The sequence below is a fragment of the Egretta garzetta genome, unplaced genomic scaffold (genome assembly GCF_000687185.1).
Source record: "Egretta garzetta isolate BGI_Z169 unplaced genomic scaffold, ASM68718v1 scaffold342, whole genome shotgun sequence".
In the NCBI taxonomy this organism is placed as follows: domain Eukaryota; kingdom Metazoa; phylum Chordata; class Aves; order Pelecaniformes; family Ardeidae; genus Egretta; species Egretta garzetta.
In genome coordinates, this window is record NW_009258887.1 from 502525 (window position 1) to 516449 (window position 13925).

A 13925-nucleotide genomic window follows, 5' to 3' on the forward strand; every position below is an offset into this window, starting at 1 on the left:
CCGCGGTCCCCCGTGCGGCGGCCGGGAGCGCTGGCCGCGCCGGTGAAGGGTGCTCGGAAACGGCAAAGGGACTGCGGGGGCGTCCCGAAGAGAAAGATAGGCAGCAGCGTGACTCGATCGACTGCGAACCGGCACACACCGTGCATGCAGCTTGGAACTGTTACCAGCAACTCATTTTTCCTTCTGTATTAGGGGTGAAATTCCTCTCTAAATAGAGAAATGTCCTAAAAATATGATACTTTTCGTCATATGTGCTGTAAACCCACATTTCTTCACTGAAAGGGTTGTCAGGCTCTGGAATGGGCTGCCCAGAGAGGTGGTCGAGTCCTCATCCCTGGAGGGATTTAAAAGAAGGCTAGATGAGGTGCTTAGGGACAGGGTTTAGTGGTGGGATGGCAGGGTTAGGTTAAAGGTTGGACTCGATGATCTCAAAGGTCTCTTCCAACCAAAGTGATTCTATGATTCTATCTATGATTTTTATCTGTGGCAATAAATATAAATCTGTAAACTTAGACCACCTGAATATCTGGAGTGAAATATGATACAGGCACTTTACCTGTTTGCATACTCTGGTTTTACTGTTCACGTTCAGAACTACTACCCTGGTTACAGGATAGAGTCAATGTTTTTCTAATCGACAATCTAGAAACATGGGAGTAACATGAGAAAGATGTACAGGTAAAGTGACCGGTTCCTCCCAGTCAAAAAACAAACATACATTGTGGTGTTAAAGTAAAAAAAAAAAAAAAAAGGAAAGTGGCAGAGGATTAGCAATAAAAAAAAAAGTCATTGCTCAGGGAAAGCTTCATAGCTCGTATGCACCTAGAATTCAGGCTTCCTAGGCTTTCTTACCCCTTGAGTGTTCTACAACCTTAAGAAAGCTTTCAAAAGTAACGAACGGTTTTGCACAGTGCGAAATCTCAGGCACGGCTACCTCAGACAAGATTGTCAAAAGCGTTCATTACTATACTAAAGAATTCTCAAATCCCAGCGCCTTTGAAACAGATGTCAAAATGCAGGTACACAGGGGCATCTTCTACGTGAAAGACTCACAAGCAGCCTCAGCGAGCAACACAAAGTGGGCAAGAACAAGTCTCGACCTGTCCTTGTTCTTGCTATGCAGAGCTGGATTCACCACCGAACAACATAAGCTGGTTTTCTACATGTTATCAGAGAAAATCTAAAACCTTTAAAATCTCTCACAACTGGCTAATCAGAACGGAAAATTTAGTCCACGAGGTGACGAGCATCAGTTAAACTGGATGTGGTTTTGGCTGCAGAGTATCGGTGACTCTTTCATAAGCAGGATGCAAACCAGCGCCTTTCACCATTGCCGGGCTGTAGTTTCACCCGTTGTCCCTGTCTCTTTTGCTGGTTATATGGGCACATACAATTACTTTCAGTTATGCAAAATTCTTTTGAAATAGCATGCCACTGAGGAAAATAATACTTTAAGTTTGGACATTCCCTATTTTGTTGTGGAGACGGGCGGCTCAGGGTCTCACCAGCCCTGTTGTGTCTAGCTCGTAGCTATTAACAGTAAGCAGCTGTGGATAATTCAGCACTGAAGAACCCTGCACTTACTTGGCCACTGAGTACTTACTATCGGATTTCTCCTCCCTGAAATCAGCTCCAGTGAAACTGAAAGATGAGATCAGCAAACGATAGCGAGGAGAAGCTATGGCAATGTCAGTTCCTCCCCTGTTTCAGGCCTGCTCTGGAAATGGATCAAGACGCCTCGTTTGTTTTTTTTTCTTCAAGGATGCAGCTTCGCTTCCATTGTCCTTTAGCCTGGAACACAGAGACAAAAGGCATCCAGCACGTCATGGTCCGGATGTTTTGAAGCTACGAGTAGTATTTTTCTACAGTTTCCACCTGTAACATCAAAAGTAATTTAAGGTTTTCAATTTCAGAAATGTGGAAATACTAAAAATGTAAGTGCATTCCTGGTCTGGAAAGTAATTTCATAAAAATGAGATTGCAGGATTGCTAAATTGTTGTCACTTCATCTTAATTAAATAATTTTAAATTAAATAATTTAAAAACATAAAATCTGAGAATCAGACTGGCTTCTTCTCTATCACCATCAACAATGAAGATCTTGTAGGTTAAATTACCTTTCTTAACAATCAGTTGTACCTACGCAATGCTGCTGAAAGCTAATGTGGTTTCATGTATTTCAGACCTAATTTAGAGTTAGTACTGGTGAAGTAAAGAGAAGAATTGGCCTAAATCTATATGCTTGCTTCATCTATGTTAAAAAATAGCAAATCCCTTGCCTCTAAAATCTCACTTTTAAAGTTCTCACTGGAATTTTTTCTGTTAGTTCTGAAACAAAGAAAACAGTCATCCATCAGCTTGAGAGATTATTGGATACAGAACCAATACAGGCTCTGTAGAAGGCTAACTCAAATCTTTCAGAGATAAATACTAATTTTTTTATTATTATTAATTTGGGATTGATCTGTTCCATGAAGTTACTACTGGAGGTCTATAAAAGCCCCTGATGGACAAACTGTGCAGAGCTCCATGTCTCTTATCTCACAGCACGTTGCATTAAGACAACATGTGATTCCAGGAAACCCAAATCCTAGCCTAGCCTTTTCATTTAGAGGATGTTCTTAAAATACGGCCTTAGCACAAGCTGCCAGGAAGAATCAGAACACCACTGTGATGCATTTGAGCTACAAGCATGTATTTCTCACAATGGCAGCTATGGTATGGTTTTTGTAGCAGTTAACATTGACTGTGTTAACACATAGCTGTGACAAGACAAATACCTGCAGTTTAGTGCTATATGATTTTTTTAAAAATCAAAATATATTCTAAACCATTCTCTAGGGGAAGATGTGGGCAATATTTGGTATATTCTTTAAAGAAAAGACTATTTAATTACAAGAAATAGATCCTAAAACGCCAAAGATTCTACATTTTTAAAAGGCTTTTTTTGTTGAAACTCTTTTTCTCATTTCATTTGTATGTCCTGCAGCCAAAGCAAAAGGTTTGCTTTTGCACAACATCAGAAGGGTCCTAAAAGCTGTTTACATAAAAGGATCATTTACTTTTCCTGTCTTGCTTACATACAATCAGTAAAATCTTCTTTGATGTTTTGTCTACTGTATGGTTAAGATCTATGGAAAACAGTTTACAGTTTAGTGTAAAGCACTTCACCAGCAAAATGGAAATTAATGTTTACAAAGGTTGTATTTGTTTACAGTAAAAGCAAAGACTTCAGTAAAAAAAGAAGCAATCAAATTTCGAAGGGATTATGTTTGTCTGAAAAAAAGAGTAGTGTGATTGTGAGTTCAGATTAAAAAATGCTACATGAAGAAGAAGGAAAGGTGTAATATTTCAGACAACAGAACACTACTGTAAGCAGAAATACATTAGTGGTGTGACTCAGTCACATTTCTAACGTAAAAAAGTAAGCACAACAAACCGAAATACAGGCACAACAGAAGTGAATACTGGTATTTTGATTAAACAATCTCAATGGCAATTAGAAAATACTGCTGGACTACACCCTTTAAACATTGCCCTGTATAAAATGAAAACATGGAGAGCAAAGGGTTTTCTGAATATTAGACTGATATAGCTGCTGTTATTCAGGGAAAATAATACAGTAATGCTAAAATCCTGGGCATACATTCATTGCTATATGTATTTTCTCTTAAGTAAACTGGTGTTAATACACACTCCCTACAGTGACTATCCACTATCACCTAGTCCCGTTTCAGCTCAGGCATGGGGCCACAGTAAAAGAAGAATTAATTCCTTACCCTTTTGTTTTTTTTCCCCCAAGATCAGACACTAATTGAGCAGGTGGTGAGTCAGAGTACCCAGAACCCAAATCAGACCTGGCCAGTCAGAGAGGCCACTGGGATGGAATTAGGGATTGCCAAGCACGTGGATCTTGCAAGGATTCTCCCTTTTCCCTCCTGCCAAATACTGACCTCCCGCTCCAGGGTGATGGTAAATGCTCTTCTACCTCTCAGGCTGCTTTCTGCATACCATACAGAAAGAGGTCCTGACACCTTGTGCTCATTAAAGTTTCCAAAATATTTTTAGATGAGGAGGAGTGTAAATCCAATTTCAATTCATAAACTTCTATTCTGTCTGTCTGAATTCATCTGCAAATCCATTTAGACCAAACATTACTCTCTGTGAACTGGGCAATTTTGTTGCACTTGTACAGGTGCTGGTAGCTTTTGAACAGCTGCATTGTTCCACCCTAGAAACGGCTGGGTTTTGTTATACCCTGCAGAGGGGAAGGACTGGGAGTGTGATGCTCCGTCCCTTGCCCCAGCCCTTTTAAACATCACTGGCAACTGGGAAGTCCACAATGACAGACCCTTTTGTCTTCATGGTCCCTAACTCCCCCAAACAGAAGACAAAAATCAACCACCACAGAGAGCATTCATTGCCTACCTTGGAGAGTGTTGGTAAAGTTTACTGGCATATTTGCAAAGCAAAAGATGATACTTAGAGAAGAAAAATGATAATGCAGGTGAAAGAGTATTTAATGATATTATTTGCCTAGGAGAGACTCTGTGAAAAGGGCACTTGCCTTAAAGCCAAGGTCCTGATTTCTTGTTAGGTTGGTCCCTAATAGCTAAAACCACTTTCTTTCCCTGAAACTCTGTAAAACAGAAATGATTATAAAATGCTTTATGGTCCACATATGGTAAGTTCTATGCAAGTCACACATTCCAAAAGCGAGCGTGTTTTCGAAAACTGACTGTGGCTGCTGTCTTTAAAAAAGAGTTTCTGGCTAATACAAGCCTCTGGATTTTTCAGTATCTGCAGACTGTGAGGCTCCTCTGCCTGCTCCTACTGATTGTTGCTATTTTGGTTTTCTAATGAAATCAACATTCTGGCAACTCGATCTGGAACATTTACAGGAGACAGATACGGTGTTCTGAGAAAACTGCTGTGATGTTTCAGTTGGGGAATTTCAATTATCTTTTTTAATTAATTTAGTCCTGTCTGAGATGCATGAGAATGGAAGATTGCACTACCAGTTCTTAAAGAAAAAAACCCCAAGACTTGATTACCTTGCCGTAATTGCTACATAACAAACTGTAGCATAAAAACAAAGATGAGAACTTCTTATTATAATCTGATGAATAATGTATGATACATAAAGTACTGTGAATAAACATTAAGCCATCAGACTGAGAAAGGACAGCAGGAAGTTACACGATCCTCTCTGTCTTTGCTTGCTGAACGTATGGAATTTCTCCAAGTTGGATATATTTCACTTTTACATTCAAAAGCATCTGAAGTAGCTTTACTTTCATTTTATGTTTCCTGCTCATGTATAAAATTTCTGATGTATTAGTGGAGTTTTACTATAGAAGAGTACTCCAATAAGCTTACTATCATTAAAAAAAAAAACCCTGTTTGAGTTAACTCTTCATAGAAATCTAGCTATTTGATTGATTTACTCAGGTTTCTCATTGGAAGACATGGGATGAATTTACAGAGTGGTTTTTTCCATTTGTTCAGTTAATAATGCAGTTGTATTTCAGCCAGTGCTAGTGATCACTGTGAGTATAGTCCTACTGTTAGTAAGTCACATTTGTTTCATATAATTGATTGTCTGCTGCAACTCATATTATTTCCTTTCTCTGATCAGTTGATATCACAAGCAGGGTAAGTTGGTTTCTATTTGTTAGTACTAACAAATACTTGTAACTGTTGAATCTGTTGCATAAGAAAAACATCTCTTCAAAATCACTCTGAAATTACTTAAGATACAAATACTTTATAGGAGATGCAGCTGGCATGAAAATAACAAAGGACAGGAGCAAAATTCTACATCACGCTTGGTGTCACCCGCACGCATGCTAGATTTGCTCTGTGGAAGCACAAAAACCTCTTGTTCCAGATTTGCAGACTTTGGCAGTTGTCTGGAAATCCTGCAGATCCATGCCAACAGCAGCTAAACAGAAGATTATCACCAAAAGCAGAAGCCTGTGCCAAAGACAGAAGGAGCTGAGAAGTCTGGAAACTGGTTCCTGGCAAGAAGATGCAGCGCAACAGGCAAGGATGTAGTATTGGCAGGGGTTAAACATCAAGGTGCTTTTGGAGAGCAGACTTTTCTAATATAATCTGCTCCATTTGGAAAGGAACTAGTTATCAAAGCAGAGAGTTGGAATTCTTCTTCCTATCTAGGAATGAAGATATCTGGATTGCTTTTTAATCTATTGCAGTTATTTGCAATGGAGGGTTAAGATTTCATGCAGGGAGGTCCTTGTTGTACCATCTTTGTTGTTACTGTTTCTCTGGTAAAAATCTAAACAGAACCATCCGGATGCAAAGAGCGAGCCATGCTGTTAGTCTTATGCAGACGTAACTAGACGCCACAGCAACTTTTTATGCACTGTCCTTTTGCTAGATGCTGTAGTTTAAACCGCCAACATCAAGACTCGCTGGGGCAGGCACTGAACAAAATACTTCACTGTATTTGTAAAGTTAGGGTTAGAAACTGCTTTACAAATCTTACAGCTTATTTTGTAGTACAGAGGAAAGAGGGAAGAACAGGGTACTACAGGAGGATTCAAACTATCAAACTACAAATGGAGATTTTCAGAAGGTCAAGCAGATTTCTTAAGGTTACACTGTGTAGTGGCTATTTTCCCCATTTTCCAGGCCCAGACCAAAAATTAAATGTGAATTTGCAAGTGTAAAAACAGAACCCAAGCTTCCCAAGACCCATACTATAATTATAACTCACTTATTCCTCTGCTTCTCCCCTTCTTGTTTTCAGTACTGATAAGTTCAATCTTATGAGCCTTCCAGGTTACAAACAATACCTGCTTTAAACTGCAATGCATAAATAGTTGATTTTTATGCTGGACTCTGGCCATGCATGTTATCAGTCACTGAGCTCTTTAAGAGCAACAAGTCAAAGGGAGTTAATTACTTTTATGCTAGCTAACGGGGAACAAAATTTAAGAGATGGACTTTGATAACAGGTGGGCATTCATCAGGCTAATGCTAATTTTTAAGATCTCTTCAATCTTCAGTTCCACATTAAACTATTGTTTCCAAATTTAGTAGACTATTTGGGCCTAATTCATAGCTCAGCTGGGATTAAAATATATTTTCTAACTGAATATGATATGGTTACTCTTGATTCATTTTACTGCAGTACATCGGAAGAGAGTTTAGCATGGTATATTTGTTTAGCCCAATAAGTAGGCATGAAATGTTTGCATGGGGTTCTTCCCGTAGGAAGAGGGGAGATCATAAAATCTGATTGTTTAAGATGAACAGATAGACAAAAGGTGTCATGTTACTTAACCACCACCTTTAAATAACAATTCAAAGAGCAGGGTGAAGCATGATGGCAGAAGTGGGGGACACAGAACACCTACTTACATCCATGTTCCATTCAAGACTCGGAAGCTTTTGCACAGAAGATAAATTTTGTTTCCTGTAGGCTCTCTTAAGAAGAATGTGATGCAACCTTTCCCTGCCAAAACCAGAAAGAAAATACCACATAATAAATAGAAATAGTTATAGTAGTATAAATAAATAGTTTTCTTTTTCTTTAGAATCTTCTAACTGAATTTTCCCAACTACTGAAGCAAAAAGTGTAGTCATCCCATCTCCTGGGAATCAAAATGGAGACAGACACCTAAGAGTCTCCCCAAGCCCCAAGAGAAAATTAGTTCTTGCTTGCTATAACACAGCAATAAGTAAAAACAGCACTGGAATGACACCTGGAAACATGAATTCCAGTCCAAACCCTTACTTCAAGATTAACAAGACTGTTAATTTCAGTGTCACAAACATTTTTTCCATGTTCACAAATCCTGCAGTGAATGTGTTTTACTTTTTCTTCACAGCAAAATCTGGGGGAGCCTTTGTAACTATTTTGCGTATTGATTCTTGGACACATTCTCAAATCCTTGTATTTCCATATATCTTAGTGGCCCCTTTCCCAAGACCCCCTGGGTGCTTTGAGACACCTGTACTTCCAAATTGCCTGGCCCATACAAAGGAGAGTGAGAAAGAAAGGAAGCTCTTACTGTAGTGTGCAGCTGGGATGTGGTGGGGCCATGTATGCACACCTGGAATCTCAAAAACCTTGAAAGACTATGAGAGTATAGGAAGATAAAAAAGTCTCCTGCTCTTCAGCCAGTGGTTCAGGAAGGCATTTCCTGAGTATCTGGATCTGGGACTGGCTGTGATAGGAACAGGTAGGACAAACATCGGAGTTCTCTTCTCCAAACTCTTGGCTCCTTACTCAAGTAATCCATACATTTTTACTCACTGTATTTAATGGTGACGGGTCTTTGGCTACAGAGGGCCTGTGATATGTGGCCACTGAAGCATATGCTTAGAGAGCAGATCTTCATTAACCTACATCCCGACACAGTGATTGCAGACTTACAGGGGTACTCTCTCTGCATCAATTTCTATTTATTGTGTTACCAATCAGTAATGCTCAAGTATATCAACTTTGTTTCTGTGTTTGGAGGAAAGTGGCTTCTTTTGCCTGTTTCTTTTTCCACAATAGATCCTACAACCATAATGATAAAGCCATTACAAGCATCTAGAATGACACCCACTAACATAAGTGCTGAGAAATACCCTCCTGGCAGCGACGGCAAACTTTACATTTTCAGTGGGCTTACATTGTCTCAGTGAACCATATATAAATAAATGCTGTGAGTGGGATCTTAACATAATAACAAAAGGCATGATTGTGACTGTTGCGAAGTCTACCATTAGGAGGAACACAGTTCTTATTCCTCTGCCTGGGCTACCTGCGTTAATAAACTTTTGCTTGTGGCTAGAGTTATTATTACTCATCCTACTAAGAACACAACAGAGAACAAAGAGGTAGAGGCAAGATAAACAAGCAAAAGTTTGACTCTTCCTCAATGTCTAAAACTTTGTTAACCTTAGCCAAGCTGGCCTGGAGGTGCAGTCATTTGTTTCCAGCAGAGAACAAAAGCAAATTACTTTCCCCCTTACACTTGACAGATTGCAGACTTACAGTTTTTCAGAATGTGACAGTGCAACCCTTTGTATGTCCACTTAGAGAAAGAATTATCTCAGGTTCTGAAACATGACTGGGTTTATTTTAGGTTTCTGAGAAAGTGGTTTCTCACACCAGAGTCAGATTCGGTACATTTCTCTGCTTCTTCCAGTACACTTCGTTTGCCAGCCTTGAAGTTGGGGAAAAAAAACAAAGCAGGACTAGTTCTAAAATTCCAACCCATCACACAGTACCTAGCCTAATAATCCAAATTAGGGATTAAAATTTGAAGCCTTTACCTTTACTGGTGAGGAACTGATCATGCCTTTTACGAGTGTGCAGAGGAAAATCCTGTCTGGCCTTAGAGGTAGCTAATAATTACTCATGACTTGCATTTTTAATTTCTTTTCCCTTCACTAAGAACTTGGTATTAGTGCCTATTAGTACCTTTACCACTCCATGTCTGTACTTTCAGTCAGCAAACCCTCTTCAGCTCGCAGCACACTGCGAAGTTCCTCATGCAATCAAAACATCTGGATTCTATTAATTTCTCTTGTAGGACAAGAGAAATTTGACAGGAAAAAATGAAGAGCAGAGCAATCATCTTTAATGAATGTTAGCAGGAGTTGTGCATTTGAACCTTCCATCAATACCTTTCATTCACTTTGTAATTTTATACCTTTTTTAAAAATTAAATCCTTTCCATGTGGTTCTGTTCCTTATTGCTTCTAAAGTCATGAGAACAAAAATTAAGGGTAGGAATTAAGCAGAAATGTATTTTTCTACTTCTCTAAGGTTTGGGAAAAGTGATGTTTAACTTTGCCTTCAAAATTTGCTTTTACCTTATGCAAATACTGAGTTGTGCTACTACGAAACAAGAAAAAGGCAATGATTTGAGACAATAATATATGCTACATTGCCTTACATTAGCCAGCTTGCAGAAGCTACTTTTAAAAAAAATCTAATTTGAAGAGATATATTCAAAGAGGCCATATTCACTTGGAAGAGACTGTATGTCGTGTTTTCTTAAGTGGCATGGCTGTGATTTTATCTTTTTTTCTATTAAACTAGCTATATATTTACAAGTGGTTTTTTTCCTATGTAATTAATAAACAAACAAACAAAAAAGCACTGTAAATCCGCCCCGCTGATCCCCCCATTTGGCTAAAATCACATCCTACAATAAATTGGGTAGTTTATTAAATTGTTTACAGATGATACAGTTAGAATCTACTAGAAGGCTGTTAAAATAGGCATTTTTAGTGAACTAGCTTATGTTGATATTATGTGAAAAAAATCAGATAGGAAAAGAAAATAAAATACATAAAAAGGAGGAAATCAGACCATCTGGGTATTTACAGCAGTAAAATGCTTCCCATAAATTAAAGATCATGATAGACCCTTTCCCTCTCTCTTCCTCATTACTAAGGAATGGGTGGAAAGGTTTGCATTTTCAAAGAATCCACAGAGCTAAGGTACTATTGTAGGAAACTGTAGGTAAAATGACAGCTTTTCATTTATTACTGAATGAAAGACGAACATACATCTTATTTCTTCTCACATTTTTAGAATGTCTTCTGAACTCAGCTACAGAACTACTCAATTTAAATTAGATTTTAGATAAATCCACTTATAATAAAACTGTTCAGAATCATAAATGATTATTACAACAATAAAAGAAAATCTATGGACAAATGACAGCACATGAGGCAAATAAAATTAAGAAGCAGTCACCAAGACCACACAGAGCTTTAAAGGAATTCAAGGCTGAAATAGCTGACTCTTACTTAAAACTGTTACCTGAGATTAGAGAGTGCCATTTTTTAACAAAAGTGTTCCAAGAGAGGTTCAGAAAGCAACGAGCCTGTCAGCCTGATATTTACACAAAACAAATGGATGGAAACTATAATATGGAACAGTGGACATCTGGATAAATATGACTTATCTGGGAAGAGTTAAAAAGGTTTTCATAAAAGGAAGTCCTGCCTTACAAACATAAGGCAGTCCTTTGAGGGGATCAAAAAACACATGGATAAGGGTGATCTGATTGATCTTGGATTTACAAAAGGCTTTCAACAAATTCCTTCACCAAAGGCTCTTAAGAAAACTAAGCAGCCATACCATGACATGGCTTAGAAGTATAAGGTGATACACATTGGGGAAAACCCCATTAATTCACATATAAAACAGTGAGCTTTGAACTGACTATCATCAGACAAGATTTTAAGATTTTAAAAGATAGTTCCATGAAAACATCAACTCAGCAGCATCTGAAAAAGCAAATCAGGTCTTAGCAATGTTGGGGTTAGCAACTAGACAACAGAATAGATGACATCATCATGTTATTGTATAAATCCCAACTTCGTCTGCAGTCTGAAGGGGTGTTCCAGGCCCCCATCTCAAAAAGGATATAGAACTAGAGAAGATCTAGGGAAAGGCAACGAGGATGATTAAAGGTATGAGACAGCTTCTATATAAAGAATGACTAATTATTCTATTCTTCTTCCCTTGAAAAAAGATGGCTGAGATGGATATGCAAGAGGTCTATAAAATAAGTGCCTGGAAAGTGAGGCTGGGGATTGCTTGGTCACCGTTTCCTCTGATCCAAGAAGCAGGGAACATCAAATGAATCTGTAGGATCCAGACTCAAAGAAGAAAAGGTGATTCTTTGTGTCACAAGGTAGTTAGGGATGACTTCCTACAATAAGCTATGGATACTAAAAGTTATGTGGGCTCAAGAGGAAAACTACACGGAAAAGTTTATGGACAAGAATTTCATAACTGTTACTAAGTACAGAGGAACTGCATCCAGCTGAGGAAGTTTTTGAGTGGAAGTCACTGGAGGCAGCCTGAGGAAGGTAGTGTACATTTTCCACATGCTTATTTCTTTTCCCAACCAACCGTTTTCCACTCGATATCAAAGACAATATTTTAGGCTAGGTGGCCTCACTTTCATCTAAGTATGGCTATTCTTATTTTATCACAGCTCATCTAGGCTACTGTGCTAGATCTTTTGACTGGCAGTTCTTGAAAGCAGATGAGCAGGTGGGGTTTGACCTGGAAAGTTTTTCATACAAATCTCATCATAGAAGATCAGATTCAAGCCAAAGCTTTACCTGTATTTGGGCACAGACAGATGTTGGGCGAGTTCTGGTGGCTGTCATTTGCCAGATTTATAAAGTTATTTTTTGTGACATAAAATTTGTATCAGTTGTTGCCTAGAATTGGATCTTTAGGTTTTAGTGAAATGATGGAGAAGGTGACAGTGGTTAAGTGGCTGTTGTTGCCATTAGCTTTAAATTTTTCAGTGGATTTCAAAAATTATCTCAGAATTTATGCAATTTATTTATGTTATAGAAACCACAGAGACAAAAATGTCATAAACTCCATGAATGACTCCTCTTTTATCATGATGTCCAGTTTCTGACCAGCATTTAGAAATCTCAAAGGATGCAGAGAATGTACAACAAGATAAGGCTAGTACTAAAAAGAAAGATATGCTGCGGCATAAGCATTTAAGAAAGTCATATAAGGCAAATGGGAGTTGTTAATGCCCATGGACTATTATTTGTTAGACTGGGACATAGGAAGCCGTGGGTCTCCCCATCATGGGAATAGTTTACTTACAGACATCAAACGTTTTTCTTACTGTGGAGCAAGCAACAAATTCTCAGAAGAAAAAAAGCAGTAATTTGTTTGAAATTGTTGTTATAAAACCCCCTCAACATACTGACTAGAACAAAGTTATTTTTCCTATCTTTTTTCTCCTGTCAAGACCACAGTTCTTGCCAGTTCAAGCAAAGAGTCCTATATCAGTTTAAATGTACCAGGTTTGCATGTCCCCAGAGCTTTGTCATTATACTTGATCACTCTTAGTTTAAAGATTTGGGGGTTTTCTGTTTGGTGGTTTTGTTTTGTTTTTTTAATACTACAATTTTTTCACAACTTGTTCTGGAGTAATTAATACTACACAACATATATACAAACTCAGCAGAAAAAAAAAGAATTTTTCTTTAGAGAGCAGAGATCTTACAGCACCAATGATGTTCTCTATTGTTGCCATTACTTCCACAAGATGGCTTAACTTCTAGAGCGCCATGTAGATTCACAGATTAGAAGCCAGTAGAAAATGAAACAACCACTAAAGTATTCAACCTTATGGATCCAAATAACTAGCTCACAATGTTGTAGACAACTGTTAATTTTGCTTTTAAGAGAAATTTCTCTAATGTTTTACATGTGATTTTAGCCAAAACCATTGGCACGATTTTGCTATGTCTTTTGCTATGACACAACCAAATTTAAAGTGTTGCTCTCTGCTTTTTTGCCTTAAGGATATCAAATCGATGGTAAGGGATTACCTTCAAGGAACTCCAACTACTGATACTTCAGCAGCTGTGTGGACATATTCATCTATGTCACACAACAAAATCAAAAAGATCCTGGTGCCCTGACTGGTTATTTTTTCAGCTGAGCAATGACTGATCGAGATTGTTCTGTTTTATCGTTTTACACAGTTTAGTTATATGGTCATGGGAGACAGAAGCATCTATATCGAGTACAAATTCCCATCAAATACATGACCATCCAAATGCAGGGATGTTTCTCCTTGATTTGTTTTCTTCAAAAAGTATATGAAGTTCAGAAACAGAGATCAGATTTGATTATTCCTTTTTACCAAAATGGTAAAAGAGAGCCTAATACAAGCTCAAAACGCCCTAATAGTAATTAAACATATAAACTTCATCATAAATTTATAAAATTTGAAGGGCTGATAATTATGTGATTCATTTTCCTAAAAAAAAAAGGGGGGGGGGCTGTTTTTGTCTTTACCAGAGTGTCATTATTTGCAGCTATATACTTAAGAACTTTATTGTCATAGAAGTATCTATAAAAATGTGCATCATTAGACAAAAGGGAGAGAATTTTG